Genomic DNA, 18,663 nt, shown 5'->3' on the forward strand with positions numbered 1-18,663 from the left:
GTTTTAACACTCGGGGTTAACTGGCTTTGAAAAAAACGGATGTAACTGAAAACCGGATGCTTCAGCCATAACTGATATCCCAGGACAGGAGTGCCAACTTCTGAACACTTAAATTATTGACATAATTACAGAACTTAATATTGCCAAATATTATATAGAAATCGTAAAATGAAGAACAAACCGCCTTCAGTCACAAGTTGCGTTTATTTACTTTACTATGCATTTCGAGCCCTGGAGGCTCATCTTCAGGTGCTTTTTAGTGATTTACATCAGGTTTTTTAGTTGTTTGCCTTTTGATATTACATTTTAGTGTTACGACATGGTAATTGTAGATATAAGTTTAACAGCGTTAATAAAATGAAACTAAGTTACAGTTTAAGACTCTATGATGTCTGCTTCTGTTGTGCATTTGGTATACACAATACACATCTTTAATTTTGCGGTACATACTGGGATATATACATTGTCACACACTTTCTCGCACATTGTAGTAGCAGAACGGAAACATGCCAAAAATTCTCGTGCAAATACAGTATATACGTTCTACTTCTAAATATAATCGATTTTCTTGTTTCACAGAAGATAATATGATATAGTATTACTAGTACACAGGTATTATTAAAATAATTATTTGGCACCATGTTGTAGGTTGTCAGTTGTTGTACTATTATAGATTTGATTCTCAGGAAAAAATAAACTTTTAAAGGTGTAGAAAAAATTGAGGCTGTTAAACTATGTTTGTTCATTCAACAAATTTCCAGAATATTTTTCTTTATGTAGCATTATTTCTAACTGTTCTAGTAGATTAAGTTTTTTACTGTTGGGTTCTGTGTGAAGTACAGTTAGGCTATTGTGGATGTCGTCAAGTCTGTGTTTATTAATATACATGTGGTTAGCTATTGTAGATTTTTCAAAATGGTTTAGTCGAAAGGCGTCGGTGTGTTCTTTATACCGTGTGCGGAAGTTTCTTCCAGTTTTTCCTGTGTAAAATGCAGGGCAACTGTTACATTGTAATTTATATATTCCACTGTGTTGTGTTATTGGTTTGTGTTCACTGTGTGAGGTAAGTGGTATTCAAGTTTGCAGTTTGTGGAGAAAGATATTTTAATATTGATTTTTTTGAATAAGTTAGCTATTTTTTGTGATACTGTGCCTAAGTATGGAATGCTTGTGAAGATTTGTTTTGTGTCGGTAGTTTTCTTTTCAGTGTTTTTGTGGATGATGTTGGTCTCAATTTTTCTAGTAGTTTATCAATTGATTTAACCGAGTAACCATTATTTACTGCAATTGTTTTGATAATATCTATTTCTTGACTTAGTGCTTTGGGTTTTAAAGGTAATGTACGTGCCCTGTTCAACATTGATCTAAATGCAGCATACTTTTGTGTGTTCAGGTGGTATGAGGATTCATGTATTGTGATGTCAGTATAGGTTGGTTTTTGGTAAATGTACAAGTTATGTTCCTGTTGCTCATTCACAAATGTGAGGTCTAAGAAATTTATGGATTGATTTGTTTCATGTTCTATTGTGAACTGTAGTTTATTGTGGAGTGAGTTGAATGATGTGAGGAGTTCTTCAAGTTCATCTTTAGTGCCATCAAATAAGAGTAGTGTGTCATCTACATATCTCTTGTAATACACAATTTTTTTGAACAGGTTTATTTTCTCCTTTGAAGAACTTATTCTCTAAGTGGTTGATGAAAATGTCAGCTAGGAAACTTGACAAGCAGTTACCCATAGCTAAGCCTTCTTTCTGTTGATAGATTTTATTATTAAATGAAAAGTAGTTATCAACCTGTTCACAAATATACCTGTTAAAGAGACAATTGAAATTATTAGAAAAAACGTCATCACACACAAAAAACTAACCATACCAGAGATTAGAGTTGGTAGATCTAATTGAACTAGTACTGTCCCACAACTACTTTTTATCGTAACTTATGCTTTGCTTTTTATGTAAAGGTCAATTTACTGAAAAACAAACACTAACAGTGAAATTATGATTTCAGATCTGAGATGCTCACTAACAAATCCTATAGAATCATGCACTTTCACCCCAGAAATAGAACCCTTGTAGAATAGTGTTGCCTGTCAGCTGATCGATGTACGCCAATTAAAAAAACGAATGTTAACCCTGGAGGTCGAGGTGCCGCTGGGAAATTCTGGAGACGCGCCAAAACGATAGTGCAGGCAGCAGCTGACGTGGCGACTTTGCGCATGCGCCCTCGCACCCTTCACGTGTGGGGGTTCCCCCGCGGGCCCTCGGCCGTGGCGGGGCGCCGACCCAGCAGCCGCCGGCAGCCAGCAACCGGCGCGGCGCGGTGCAGCAGCCGCCTAAGTGCAGATATCGAGCGGCTGTGGACCCGGTCTGGAGGGCGAGGCGGCGAGTTGGCCCCCGGCCAGGGCCGCCTCCACTGCCGGCGTGCCGCCCCCAGCTCCGGCTCCGGCTACATGTGAGCTCTTCATCACGCCCCTCTCCGGCACCTCTGCACGCCAGTAAATCCCTCCCTCGAACCCCATCCCCACCACCCCTAACCCCGCTGCTAAGTCCGCGAAGGCCTGCAGCCGTCCTCCGTAAAGCACTCACTCACGCCGGGGGACTGCCCGGTGCTGCAGCCGCCCCGCTACCTCTGACCTTTTAGCACTCTTCGGCTACTGTGTCCCATAAAAGAATCGGCTAACAAAAGGTTCCATCGAAGCCCAACACCACTCACTGATTAGTGGGAACGCCACAATCGAGCAGTAAGGTCAAGTCTCCTTTTCCACTGCTACAGAAACGAGCGTTTGACTCACGTCTTTATGACGTACCTGCTATTAGTGGGATTGTCCACGAAACGTGAATAACGAGGTGCATTCACGTTACAACGGCGATTTTTTTCTCTGGACTGAAAACAGATACGAAGGCTATTCGGAAAGTTGAGGTCCGATAGATCGCGAAATGGAAACGACAGTGAAAATCCGATGAAGCTTTCGATAGATGTTTTGGGCAGTGTGTCTAGTGTGCCTGCAATCGCGTCACGTCACGCTTTTCAATTCTGAGCATACAGTCAGCACGTGAAGATGCCTAGAGCAGTAAAGTCTCCCGCCCAGTATGGGTGTCCGCTGCGATTTCATGTATCTGCCACGCATTTCCATCTTGATGACAATACTCGGCCGCACACTGCAGGGGAAATGAGGACGCCCCTGCAGCGTTTTCGATGGGATGCGATTGATCACCCAATATACAGCCCGGACTTGTCTCCCTCTGATGTTTATCTCTGCTTGCATGAACTGCTGACTATAAACACATTTTGACACAGACAATGAACTGCCGGCCAACGTATGGAAGTGGCGGAAACCACAGGCAGCTGCATTCTACGACAGTAATACGCTACTACAAAGTCAAAGTTGGAGCGGAGACTATGTAGAGAAGTAGCTGGAAGGTTTAGCAAACTGTTACACCATAAAACATTTTTCATTTTCACTGTGGTTTCCACTTCGCGACCGACCGAACCTTACTTTTCGAACAGCCTTCGTAGAACAAAAATGGTTCAAATGGCTCTGAGCACTATGGGACTTAACTGATGAGGTCGTCAGTCCCCTAGAACTTAGAACTACTTAAACCTAACTAACCTAAGGACATCAGACTCATCCATGCCGAGGCAGGATTCGAAACTGCGACCGTAACGGCGCGTGGTTCCAGACTGTAGCGCCTACAACCGCACGGCCACTTCGGCCGGCCCTTCGTAGAAACATTCCTTTTTTTTTTTTTAATACGCATGCACTCGTTCTGAATGCGTGAAGGAGATAGCGGCACTGTACAGCACATAGCACTCTAGCGGCAGTACTGAAAGTGGGGATAGTTTCTGTTACTTCAAAAATCAAATGGCTCTGAGCGCTATGGAACTCAACATCTGAGGTCATCAGTCCCCTAGAACTTAGAACTACTTAAACCTAACTAACCTAAGGACATCACACACATCCATGCCCAAGGCAGGATTCGAACCTGCGACCGTAGCGGTCGCGTGGTTCCAGAGTGAAGCGCCTAGAACAGCTCGGTCACTCCGGCCGGCTTCTGATACTTGAAACGACGAAAAATGTCCTCCAGTGGGATGCCACGAATGCCAAGCAATGTTGACGCACGATGTGAGTTGAAAGGGACATTTTTTCATCGACTGTGACAACGGATGAGAAATGCATGAGACTTTCCAGTGGTCAAACTACACTCCTCAAGAAGCGTCCGCAGCGGCTAGAGAATCATGGTTTAGACAATGCGAAAAATTTCTATAGCTGCAGGGAGATTACGTCAGAAGTGACATAAGCTACACAGTTTCATGAGAAGAAAAAATCGAAGGTGTTGCAATTTGAATGCACCTCCTATAACAATTACCAACGGATGGTTATGAGAATTATTGGAAATTTATAGCTGAATTGAAAATGAAGCTCTAGGGAAACATATACAGGAATCAAACAATAAAATTGCTTCAATTTATTCGACAATCGCAGGTCTACATCTACATGGATACTCTGCGAATCACATTTAAGTGCCTGCCAGAGGGTTCATCGAACCACCTTCACAATTCTCTATTATTCTAATCTCGTATAGCGCGCGGAAAGAACGAACACCTATATCTTTCCGTAACAGCTCCGATTTCTCTAATTTTATCGTTGTGATCGTTTCTCCCTTTGTAGGTCGGTGTCAACAGAATATTTTAGCATTCGGAGGAGTAAATTGGTGATTGGAATCCGTTATAAGATTCCGTCGTAACGAAAACGCCTTTCTTTTAAGATGTCCAGCCCAAATCCTGCATCATTTCAGTGACACTCTTCCATATTTCGGATAATACAAAACGTGCTGCCCTTCTTTGAACTTTTTCGATGTACTCCGTCAGTCCTATCTGCTAAGAATCCCACACCGCGCAGCAGTATTCTAAAAGAGGGTGGACAAGCGTAGAGTAGGCAGTCTCCTTAGTAGATCTGTTACATTTTCTAAGTGTCCTGCCAATAAAACACAGTCTTTGGTTAGCCTTCCCTACAACACCACAACATTTTCTATGTGTTTCTTCTAATTTAAGTTGCTCATAATTGTAATTCCTAGGTATTTAGTTGAATTTAAGGTCTTTATATCTTACTGATTTATCGTGTAACCTAAGTTTAACGGATTCCTTTTAGCACTCATGAGGATGACCTCAAAGTGTTCGTTATTTAGGGTCAACTGTCAATTTTCGCACCATTCAGATATCTTTCCTAAATCGTTTTGCAGTTTGTTTTGATCTTATGATGACTTTATTAGTCGATAAACGACATCGTCATCTGCAAACAATATAAGACAGCTGCCCAGATTGTGCCCCAATTCGTTTATATACATAAGGAACAGCAAAGGGCCTATAAAATTACCTTGGGGAACGCCAGAAATCACTTTTGTTTTACCAAATGACTTTCGGTCAATAACTACGAAATGCGACCTCTCTGACAGGAAGTCACAAATCCAGTCACATAACTGAAACAATATTTCAAAAGCACGCAATTTCACTACAAGCCGCTTGTGTGGTACAGTGTCAAAAGCCTTCTGGAAATCCGGAAATACGGAATCTATCTGAAATGACTTTTCAACAACACTCAACACTTCATGCGAATAAAGAGCTGGTTGTGTTTCACAAGAACGATGTTTTCTAAACCCATGTTGATTGTGTCAATAGACCATTTTCGTCGAGTTAATTCATAATGTTCGAACACAATACATGTTCCAGAATCCTGCTGCATATCGATGTTAATGATATGAGCCTGAAATTAAGTGGATTCCTGTTACTACCATTCATGAATATTGGTGTGACCTGTGCAACTTTCCAGTCTTTGGGTACGCATCTTTCGTCGAGCCAACGGTTGTATATGATTCTCAAGTATGGAGCTAATGCATCAGCCTACCCTGAAAGGAACCTAATTAATATACAGTCTGGATCAGAAAACTTGCTTTTATTAAGTGTTTTAAGTTGCACCGCCACTCCGAGGATAATGACTTCTACGTTACTCATGTTGGCAGCTGTTTTTGATTCTAATTCTGGAATAGTTATTTCGTCTTCTTTTCTGAAGCCATTTCGGAAGACTGTGTTCAGTAACTCTGCTTTGACACCACTGTCTTCGATAGCATCTTCATTGCTATAGCGCAGAGAAGGCATTGATTGTTTCTTGTCACTAACATACTTCAAATACAACGAGAATCTCTTTGGATTTTCTGTCAGGTTTCGAGACAAAGTTTCTTTGTGGAAACTGTGATAAGCATCTCGCATTGAAGTCCGTTTTAAATTTCGAACTTCTGTAAAAGATCGCAAATCTTGGGGATTTTGCGTGTATTTAAATTTGGCATTTTTGTTTCGTTGTTTCTGCAACAGCGTTCTGGCCCGTTTTGTGTACCAAGGAGGATCAGCTCCGTCGTTTGTTAATTTATTTGGTATAAATCTGTCAATTGATGCCGATACTATTTCTCTGAATTCAAGCCACATCTGGTCTACACTTATATCAGTAATTTGGAAGGAGTGGAGATTGTCTCTCAGGAAGGCGTCAAGTGAATTTTTATGTGCTTTTTTGAAAACGTATATTTTTCGTTTGTTTTTGGAGGATTTGGAGGTTGCTATATTCAGTCTCGCTATGACAACCCTGTGTCCACTAATCCCTGTATTCGTTTTGATGCCCGTTATTGCTCAGAGGTCAAGAGTGTTTTCACAACCGTTTACTATTCGCGTGGGCTCATGAACTGACTGCTCGAAATAATGTTCAAAGAATGCGTTTAGCACAATTTCGGATGATGTTTTATGCATATTTCCGTAATTAAACATGTATTTTCGCCAATATGTGGAGGGTATATGAAAGTCACCACTAACTATAATCGCATGAGTAGTGTACGTGCTTGAAATCAAACTCAAGTTTTCTTTGAACCTTTCAGCAACTGTATCACCTGAATTGGGAGGTCGGTCTCTGCCCATATTAACTCACAGTAATTATCTACTTCAATTTCGCGACAAGATAAACTACTTCTAACAGTAAGGTCGTGTCATTTAGTTGAAAAACGCATGCGGGTAATTACAGAGTAATCATTCAATTTCAGTGCTGCACACAAGGTCAAGGCTGATAGATTATGAGTCTTCGTGATACAGATTTTGCCTGTCTGACTCCAAAGAGGAATTACCTATTATCCTGATCAGAGTTCTATAGAGGTGATCCTGCACCCCCGACAAAACTGCCAAACCTACACCCGACCTACCCCCGTCCTACCCCCTCCCCACCCTCACCCTAACAATCCTGCCAAAAAAAATTACCTTTTCGCAATTTTTCCTACACAGATTCAAAAAAAAATTATAATTTTTAAGTAGGTTTACAAATACAGGAAACGTTACTGCCAAATATTACTCAAATGAAATATATTGATGAACGAATATTGCACACAACTTAAACGTATCGTTGTAGCGAATCAATTACAAATTGTATAAAGCTTGTGAAAAATTTCATGTAAATCAAAATCTATATCTTATTGTTTATGAATGCTACTACACCTTGGTTTTAGTATAATGTATAACAAAGGAAAGACTGTACCTGCTCCTCATCAGTTATTATTGAAATGAAAGGAAAATGGTTATAATTAACATTTGAGAGGATACCTTTTTCAAGGAATTTTGTTTTTATTATCATTTTCATTTGCATTTTCTTGCGTTGAACGAGCGAAACTTATAAATTACATCTTTGAAGTCCAGTTTAGATTATGTGTCGTATTCTGTTGTCGACTCATGCTCTACCTTAAGTATCTTCTTCCAAATTGGACGGTGCGTCATTGCTTTTCATCGGCCTTTTGACCTGGAACTTTTAAACAGCTGTTTCGCTAATTAGCTTCTCTGTATCATTGTATGCTATATTTGAAACCAAAATCGGCTACATATTTTTCAAGTCAAAATAAAGAGCTTTCATTTAAGGCGTTTCATGACGGTAAAGTAAAATCAAATTGAATAGAGTGATATGTGTGAGATCTGTAACAATCTTAGTTATCCACATAAGGCTTAGTCTTCAATTACTTTTTATTTACACAGCAAATCGTACCAACCGAACCTTGGGAGCCGCAGAAGCACTGGCTGGGTGCTTATTTTTACATCGTCGCGCCTGGAAGCGTTCTATTGTATTATCTCATATAAGAGGACCGTTTTCGCAAAATTCACCTTAATACTAGGACCGCCGAGTGGTCAATTTGACCACTTTTTATATTTTAACGTGTCATTATTCGGTCAATTTCTAATCTATGCTGTTGTGAGTTAATAACTTTTCCTAAATGTTTATGTAGATCATGTAAATAGTCCAATATTTATTTTATCTTCATTAGTTTTCTTTGAATGACCACTTATACTTAAAACCGCCGAGTGGTCACTTTGACCACATTACATGTATATTTGAAAACAAATTATTTAAAGATTGTTGTGCGTCACTCCCCGGATTTATTCTTAGCACTCGTCAACAATGTACTAAATATGTTGGGTACTGAAGTTTATTCACATTGATGGAATTTAAAAGCACAACAATGCAATATGTCATTTACTGTTTGCTATTGGGTTACGCATAAACATGACTGATTATTTGAGTACTGGTCTCTGAGCAGTAGACATGGCTCAGATGTCACAGCGATACAAACCACGTCCACTTTCAGATGAAGAAATTGTCACACTTTTGTATGAATCGGGTGCTGAAAATGATCCTGAAGTTGAGGACCTTGTGGAAGATTCTACAGATGAAGATTACCAACCTGTCGCTAATGTGGAGAGTGACAGCTCCGAGACTGAAGATGAAGGTTATTTACATTCACTTATATTATTATTATTATTACTATTGTTACTAATGATCACTATTATAATAGAGCTGACACTTCTACTGCTACTTCTGTTACTGCTATTTTATTGTGTGGTATGTTATCTTTATAATGAGTTGAAGCTTTCTAATTGTCTCTTTCCTCACACAGTTGCTGAATCAGGACCAAGCAGTAATATAAACAATGTTATAGAAGGACCTCCCCCGGGTAAAAAAAGAACTGCACCTCCTGTACGTGGACCAATACAGAATCGACGTAGAGGAGGAGAACGAAGTGAGGCTTCACTGCCAGAACCTGGCTCAAAACTCCTGGGGAAGGACGGGATCACGGAGTGGACTGTAGCAGACTTCGGTGTTACTACTCCAGGTAGGATAGGCCAACAGAATATACTGAAAAAACACGGGGACCTACTCCACACGCAGAGTGGTACGTCTCAAATGATAATGTTTCGAGTGCCTGGCACCTTTCAGTTGATCAATCAATGTTGAAACACATAAAGAAATGCACAGAAGCAGAGGCACAACGGCTTCTTGGAAATGATTCCTGGAGTTTGCATTTAGAAGAATTAGATGCATTTGCTGCTTTATTATATGTTCGTGGTGCACTAGGTGCCAGATGTATTGAAGTAGATGAGTTGTGGTCGAAAAAGTGGGGAGCCCCATTTTTCACTGACACAATGAGCAGAAACAGGTTTCGTGAAATTTTGAAATATCTGCGTTTTGATGAAAAAAATACACGGTCGGAACGTCTGAAAAGTGACAAATTTGCACTTATATCAACTACCTGGAACCATTTTATAGAAAACTGTCAGTTGAATTACACACCTGGATCCAGTGTCTCAGTGGAGGAACAACTTTTCCCCAGCAGAACAAGGTGTCCGTATTTGCAATATATGCCGAATAAGCCTGATAAATTCGGAATCAAATTCTGGCTTCTAGCGGATGTAGAAACAAAATATCTTTGAAATGGGTTCCCTTATGTAGGAAGGAATGAACGGAGGGCACCTAATGGGAAACTTCCAGAACAAGTAGTAATGAAGTTGGTAGCTCCATATCGCAATAAGGGGCGAAATGTGACTACTGATAATTTTTTCGCTACGGTCACACTTGGGGAGAGACTGGAAAAAGAGAAAACTAATCTTGTCGGCACTATCAACCGTGCAAGAAAAGAAATTCCGCACTATAAAAAAATGGTACTCTGACGGTTTACCAAGGGAAAATCAACAAAAATGTTCTTCTGTATAGCAACATGCACACAGATGTGGAAATACAAAATAATTCGAAACACCTTCCTGAAACAGTGAGCTTCTACAATAGCACAAAATTTGCTGTAGATATCTTGGACCAGATGACGAGGAAATATTCTGTCCGCTCTGGTACTCGTCGATGGCCTGTACACGTTTTTCACAATATCCTTGATTTAGCAGCCATCAACGCATCGATCATTTTCAAGCTAGTGACAGGGATAAAAATAAGTAGGAGGAATTTCATCCTAAATCTAGCAGAAGAATTACGTAGAGTCTATATGGAAACCAGAAATCGGGAAAGGATGCCAAGGGATGGAAAAGTAAAGGAAGAAAAGGACGATGGTGTTGAAGAAAGAGAAGAAGCGGAAATTCCTGCGAAAGTAAGAAAACTATGCCAAACGAGGAAATGCAGAAACAAGACAAATGAAGTGTGCAGTAAATGCAAGAGATATGTTTGTGGGCCGTGTACATATAAAGTAATAAAGACAGTAGACTGTGATGCTTGTAAGTAGGATTAGGTACTATACATGGTCATATTTTATGATTGGTCTTTCTCTTAACATATTCGTGGGTACTTAGTTTCTCCAGTAAGATTTATTTCTTTTAATTTTAAAACTACTGCAATACAATTAGTATGGTTGCAGATAAATATTGTGAACTATGTTCTTTAATATTACTAATATTATATTCCCATTGTTGTTGTAAAATACAGTGATACTGTTATTAAACGTAATTTAAGTGATACATTGTTATCAAGGTCATTAATATTTACATTAACAGCACAGCATGTACTTACAAAGAAAGTGGTCACTTTGACCACATCGGCGGTTCTAAGTATAGTACTAGTTCCGGCGGTTCTAGCGTTAAGCACTTTTTAATTTTTTTTTTTCTTAAACATATTGTTCAGCTTCCTCTACAAGCCTATGAAACCGGCTTTAGCAAACTTGCTTTTAATAAGTGTACGGTCTAGTGCATAACCTAATTCTATAGTACTCTTTAGCTGCTCCCCATCTCTTACTCTCGTGGCGGCAACTTCGTACAGTTTGAACAGCTCATCTATCCTGTTTCGCCAAGAGTCAATTGATTCTCGGGGTGCTCACGGGCTTTAAATGTACAACAAGTGTAGCAATCTATAGTTTTTTATCACAATACTTCTTTACTAAAATAATTCTTACTTCCAGCCAATTATTCGTGTTTTCCCTTGCTATCAATTGGCTCTAGAATCCCTTGTTAAATTAGACTTAATATATCAATAATTTTGTATCCTCGATTTAACGACTTCGAAAGCGACATTCACATTTTAGTGAACTCTTTCAATTCTCTTTTGTTACCATCAAACGTCTTCAGGACCAAAACTAACGCCGGATGATACAGCCAATATTTAAAAAACTCGTATCCTGCCTATGTAGGGATCTTTCTGAAACTCGCTTTATGCTACTTAGTTTGCGAAAGTAAGTGTGTTCTGGCACACCTGGAACAATAATATTGTTTTGCTTGCCGGTAGATGACATGGCTTATTATTGCTCGTGCCAATTATGCTAACACTCGTCGTGGTGGCTGATGGGAGTTCCCAGTAGCCACCGCGCGTGGTGTCTATTTAGTTTGAGGGAACAGTATTAAACTCCATTTGTTGGCAATAGCTGTTAATGTGAGTTGATTGCCAGTTACCGCCATTTCGTCGAATGTTAAGTCAAAAAGACTGGACTTCTGTTAAATAGTGATGGTGGAAGGTAATAGTGAATACAATACTCCTGTGAGTGAAACACGTGGTGGGCGAGAAGAGAAGAGAAACGAAGCAGTCAAGCATCTCCAAAGCAACATCATCTCGATATTCAAAGCCAAATGATGCGCATGGTACTGACTCCCTGCATGCTGAAAGGAGTAAGGCAAGCAGCCATGGAGGGAAAGACTGTCAGTCAAGCCAACTCTCTTATGCTGACATCATGTTTCAATGTTTTTTTTTATATTCTCCAGGAGATAAGAACAAGCAGCATGAACTTCTTCTGTCACACATGGATATTTCAGCACCAGCTAAATATGTTGTAGATCCCACTAAAGTTGAGGCCTCTAAAACAGTGTTTATAAAATAGAAGATAAAAACTTCCTGGCAGATTAAAACTGTGTGCCCGACCGAGACTCGAACTCGGGACCTTTGCCTGTGCTGTGCTGTGAGTACCGGGCGTGAGTCGTGCTTCGGTAGCTCAGTTGGTAGAGCACTTGCCCGCGAAAGGCAAAGGTCCCGAGTTCGAGTCTCGGTGGGGCACACAGTTTTAATCTGCCAGGAAGTTTCATATCAGCGCACACTCCGCTGCAGAGTGAAAATCTCATTCTGGAAACATCCCCCAGGCTGTGGCTAAGCCACGTCTCCGCAATATCCTTTCTTTCGGGAGTGCTAGTTCTGCAAGGTTCGCAGGAGAGCTTCTGTAAAGTTTGGAAGGTGAGAGACGAGATACTGGCAGAAGTAAAGCTGTGAGTACCGCGCGTGAGTCGTGCTTCGGTAGCTCAGTTGGTAGAGCACTTGCCCGCGAAAGGCAAAGGTCCCGAGTTCGAGTCTCGGTCGGGCACACAGTTTTAATCTGCCAGGAAGTTTCATATCAGCGCACACTCCGCTGCAGAGTGAAAATCTCATTCTGGAAACATCCCCCAGGCTGTGGCTAAGCCACGTCTCCGCAATATCCTTTCTTTCGGGAGTGCTAGTTCTGCAAGGTTCGCAGGAGAGCTCCTGTAAAGTTTGGAAGGTGAGAGACGAGATACTGGCAGAAGTAAAGCTGTGAGTAACGGGCGTGAGTCGTACTTCGGTAGCTCAGTTGGTAGAGCACTTGCCCGCGAAAGGCAAAGGTACCGAGTTCGAGTCTCGGTCGGGCCCACAGTTTTAATCTGCCAGGAAGTTTCATATCAGCGCACACTCCGCTGCACAGTGAAAATCTCATTCTAGAAGATAAAACTTTGAAATGGATTCCAAGTACCAGTTTGTGTTGCTACATTTTAAAAATATGTGTATCGTGAGATTACATACTCGGACTGCACGACACTCAAAAACTTGGGATTGCACTCACGGAACAATGAGGTGACTCAAGATCAGCTCAAGCTGACATAGTTATGGCTAAACAAGTGAAACAGAATATTCTGAAGTGTAAGCGTAGAAAGCGTCATTGCAGCTGACTCGGTCAAATTTTCCCCCCCAACATTAAATGTAAATGTAAATATAATGAGGAAAAATTTTTGGAGAGAACAAATACAAGCAGGCAATAAATGCTATTCTGTGTCACAATTTAGAACAGTATTCTACAAGAACTTAGATCTGGGCTTTGGTAACCCTTACAGTGACGCCTGTTGAAAATGCAAGGAGCTTGAACTGAAAATATAGGTCACAGAAACAGAAAACTGCCGGAAGTGTGTGAAACTATATTGCGCTTGCATAAAGCCCTTGCAAAGAAGTTCCACAGCATCATGAACAAATACTCTGAAGACACCTACACTGTAGGTCTTTGACATGCAACAAAATCAACTTCTGCCAAAGCTCTCTCTCGATTGGAGAAATCTTTTACACACAACAGGTATGGTTCTATAACCTGACGTTGTGATAGGTAAACCAAAACAAGGTACAGATAATATTTTTCAATATGCTTGGTATGAAACAGAAGCTGGAAGACGTGCAAATGAAATCACATCTGCACCACATGTTCTCGTACATTTTTTTGGAAGAGAGGATTACAGCCTGCAACCTGGACTTTTTTGAGACTGGTGCACCAGACACAGAACGAGAGTTATGTAATTCTCTGTATCTGGAGTATTTTATGGAATGCACTAAAGTGTTTTCTGAGCTTACCCACTATTTTCCTATTTGCAGACAAAGGTTCATGCCACCGCATCGTGTATTCGGTAGAGCTGAGACAGAATATCGGAAGAAAGAAAAGATCGTGTCACCTTGTGATTACGGGAATATTCTACCGAAGTTTGGAAAGGTGCTGGTTTGTGGAAAAGACTGCATCTCTAACAACTTCGAACAGATTGCTAAAGAAATATTGAAGTCTACCTTACCTTTCAGAACAATGGATGCACGAGCAATAACTTACACGAAAACCAATCGTAAGATTCAATATACTGTAAAACGGTGTACTTCTCTCGATTAGAAATATGTTGTGATGTTTCGAAGAAGGACATTCCTTCATTCAAAGCCAGGAAACGAGCTGTAATTTTCCCCAAGAAAAACCACATGATCGCAGAAAAGGAGGATATATTGAAGCTAATGCGTTTCGTTTTCATTCCTAAGGATGCACAAGTTTCTACAGCGACATGCTCTCTGCAAGTGGTGAGGAATATGAAGATCATGGCAGCTCAGGGAGAATTTGTGAGGACGAAGAGTCTCCTGAAGATATGTAGAAGAGAAGAAACAAATACTATTTTAAAACTAATGTAAAACACGTGCATTTAATTTTCAAGTACATTTGACCTTGTTTGCGCATAAAGCGAGTTTTGAAGTAGAAAACTGTTTTCATACTCCCAGCAGCTGATAAACTACAAAAATTTTATGTACTTGCAGAGACTAAGCCAATTGTAGTAAATTTTTCCCACTGAACTTGCTTGTTAAATAAATAAATGTGGCTCCCGCGAAAATTTATTTTTTGCATAAAGCGAGGTTGCAATAACGGTTCTCTGCTTTCGCAGCCGCTCGCTGAGATCCTTACAATACCATATAACAACTTAATCACGACCTTCATTGTTGAACACGAGCGAGCTATGTAAGCGGCAGGCGTGTGAACCAAGCGCACTGTTGCCACAGAAGCCATGTTAGAATATAGATACTGTACTGTATGTGTTCGGCAGTAGTCATTACCTTATAATGCTACGTACTTAGACGTAGAATGACACTGACAAAAACGTATGTGTACAGTCGCAGACCGAAGGACAGCATTCTTCTCATATGCAGAAGATTGCAATATCAGCGGTCAGACCACTCACGTACCTCTCCTGGTTAAATCTTAATCCGTCTTCCTTTCTTGTTTCCCCTTCCGGTCAGTTTTGCTCCCCCTCCATGTCTGCACCCTTAGCATGAGCCTAAGTTGCTACTCCCTCAGTACGGCCCTGATCCTCATGAACTCTAAAGGACACTGCTGACCATTAGAATTGCAGCACAAGGAAGGATACCAAATCACAAAATTACACTTACAGTGCGTGTTAAATATAATAGAAAGAATAGATTCAGCCTTTTTGACCTTCGAAATTGTATTTTACCTGAATTTGATTCGTTATCTTTTTTGGTTCAAACAGAACAAAACGCATCGGTGTGCTACGAGAGAACCACACCCCAAACTCAAAATAATAATGTGAAAGTTTATTGATAAAACTTCCAAACTCGTGTTTGTATGTGTCTGGTTGGTATCTGAGAAATTAGTGAGACTTATCTTAATAATGTAAAGTGTATATGTCAATGCAAGGCAACATAACTGTGTTAAGTTAAATTTTGAACGAAAGTATGTGAAGCCCACGTCACACAATGTGAACTCCAGACTAGCCAGTATATCAAACAATTCGCCTGCGAAAGAGCAATCCGTTTTCAATGCAATTTGATTTGTATATAGTATCTGACTTCAAACCAAAATGATTAAAATTAAAAATGTTGGCCCTGAATATAGCTACCATTTATCTTAATTTTATAAACAATCACTATACCATAACTGTTATTGAATTACAGAGCAAATGAAGATAATAATTAACGCATCTGACTATGTGATAAAACTGCTTTAAAATTCACAAGATAGAGCTTTTCTGAAATCTTTTACTGATTTGAAACATCTGAAATGATACGATATTTTTGTTGGCCTACCTGTGAGAATGGAACGCTCGTATGTTCTGCAAACTGTTGCAATGAAAATAATGATGAAGCTTTCAAGAATCAAGTTTCAGTCACCGTTCTTGCGATGTGCAATGCAAGACGGTATCTTACCACTTTGCATAAAAATGTTTCTTCAAAACACAATTCGCGATGTGCAGTGCGAGTATACAAAACACATTCATAGAGGTAAAGAATGAATAACGAGGAACTAAACTTAACGACTGATAAATGAGAACAAAGGCTCCAAGTTAAACTATGCTTCGTGAAGCCACAACAATACACGCTTTCATAAACTTCTCGCAACTAGACAAATCCGCAAAATATTTTTTAAAAATTTTCCTGTGTACGGTTACTTTCATTGACACTCGTCGCAAACATAAGACAAATCCATGTGCTTCACTGTAAGACTTCTTACAATAATCTTTAGCCACACACAATTTCTAACAATAAGAAAATACACTGTTACGAATATATGCAAGAAGCTAGGATACCTTAGAAAACTTTCCTTCTGACATTCTTGCATTCATATTATCTCAGTTCCACAAAATTTTTCCTCTGAATAAATTAATACAAAATGCTTTTCAAATAACGGTGCCTCCACGACATGGCAGGCCAGCTTCCATATCCCACAAAGCAAGTACCCAGCCACAGTAACACACACTCACACTGCTATTCTCTAAAAAATGAAGTAACCTCTATGACCAACATCTGTGGTCTCAAGAATAGACTTACCAAGAATACTACGACTACGGAGATTGAATAAGTTTATCAAATTCACAATTTCATTTACATTTATGACCAAAACTACCTGAAAATTGTCATGGCAAATAGGACAGTCCCCTTTTAAATGTACCATACATAAACTGCAGTGCCGGATTAAGCCAGGGCGCGATCTGTAACAAATGCTAAGAGGAGGAGCTTAATTTGTTTTTGTGGAATTTTGTTGTTTTGTACATAATTACGTATAGGTGAGGGCAATAACGAAATAATCTGTAAGCTTTCGCAACCATCCGTTTCGCATTTTTTGTAAGTGGGAGTGCATTGCTTTTCCACTCTTTTTGGACAAATGTAGAAGATCCCTCACAGATGTATTAGTTCACGAATTTACTTTCGGATGAAAATCATATTCTTACGCTGATCCCTCACAACTTGTGCCAACACTACACTTCCTTGTTAAATGATGGCTTGTAGTCACACTTACTTGATTTCGTCACTCTCTCAATCTGTTCTCGGAGGCCCTAGTTCCTTTGCGCCCTGGAAAATTACTTTTCTGTTCCCAGAATGAGATTTTCACTCTGCAGCGGAATGTGCGCTAATATGAAACTTCCTGGTAATTTAAAACAGTGTGCCGGACCGAGACTCAAACTCGGGACCTTTGCCTTTCGCGGGCAAGTGCTCTACCGACTGAGCTACCCAAGCACGACTGACGACACGTTCTCACAGCTTTACTTTTCTGTTAGCATTTAAAACAGACTCAATGTAGTTCATGTTCACACTGCACACGAAAGTTGATTCCTGCACGGTAAACAACCAACTCCAAACACGAACTGCCCTTTGCGGGAATGATCAGTCTCAAGTAGTTGTTGTTGTTGTGGTCTTCAGTCCTAAGACTGGTTTGATGCAGCTCTCCAGTCAAGCTGCATGTCCTATGGAAAAATTACGGCTGTAGTTTCCCCTTGCTTTCAACCGTTCGCAGTACCAGCACAGCAAGGCCGTTTTGGTTAGTGTTACAAGGCCAGATCAGTCAATCATCCAGACTGTTGCCCCTGCAACTACTGAAAAGGCTGCTGCCCCTCTTCAGGAACCACACGTTTGTCTGGCCTCTCAACAGATGCCCCTCCGTTGTGGTTGCACCTACGGTACGGCTATCTGTATCTCTGAGGCACGCAAACCTCCCCACCAACGGCAAGGTCCATGGTTCATGGTTCTCAAGTAGTAATGTCTACTAACATGGTCACGTCACTAGAACACTAATGAGGCGCTAAGATCGTGGTCTTGTATTAGCGCGCAGTTGTCATACTTATAGGAATAGGTCACCTCTCTTTGGAGTATCGAACCTGCTCGAAACGACGGAACGGCTTTGAGATCCCTTTTGCATAAGTAAAAAAACCAGTACGCAGACAGCGGCAGAGCCAGGAGCCAGGAGAGTAAAAGATCTCCCAAGAAGAAGAAGAAGGCATCCGAAGAAGAAAGAAGAAGAGGCCGGGACTAGCACACAAACGCCGGAGACAAGTTAGACATCCCGAAAGGTGGCCCGGGGCTGTACAGCCTCAGCAGCAGCAGACAGAACGCGCCCATAGTGGAGGAGGACATTCCGGGAAGTGGCCGACGGCAGCGTGAGGACGCGGCCGACGGCGCGAGAGGCAGCCTGCAGCAGCAGCAGCAGCAGTCACGGGGGGCAGGGCGGGATCGCAGACGAGAGACAGTGGCGCGGGTCACACACGCAGACAGACGCACCATGTCGCAGGTGGCGGCGTGAGACAGCGCAAGGTACACATCAGCAGTGGCCGCGGCGGCAACGACGGACGGCGGTGCAAGGGCAACGCTCCACAGAAGATGGGCCACAAAACACATTGCAGTACTGAGAATTCAAATGGTGAGTTGAAAGACTAGCACGGATGTCAGGAGAAGGAGATAATGATTATGGTGCAGGTCCTGATGCGCTTGAGTCACAAATTAGGGAATTCGTTAGTCTGTCAGATGTGCCCAAATTAATACCGCAATCGTTTGATGGTACTAAGAACACTCTAAATGAGCCCCTT

The sequence above is a fragment of the Schistocerca cancellata genome, chromosome 3, assembly GCF_023864275.1.
Source record: "Schistocerca cancellata isolate TAMUIC-IGC-003103 chromosome 3, iqSchCanc2.1, whole genome shotgun sequence".
NCBI lineage: Eukaryota > Metazoa > Arthropoda > Insecta > Orthoptera > Acrididae > Schistocerca > Schistocerca cancellata.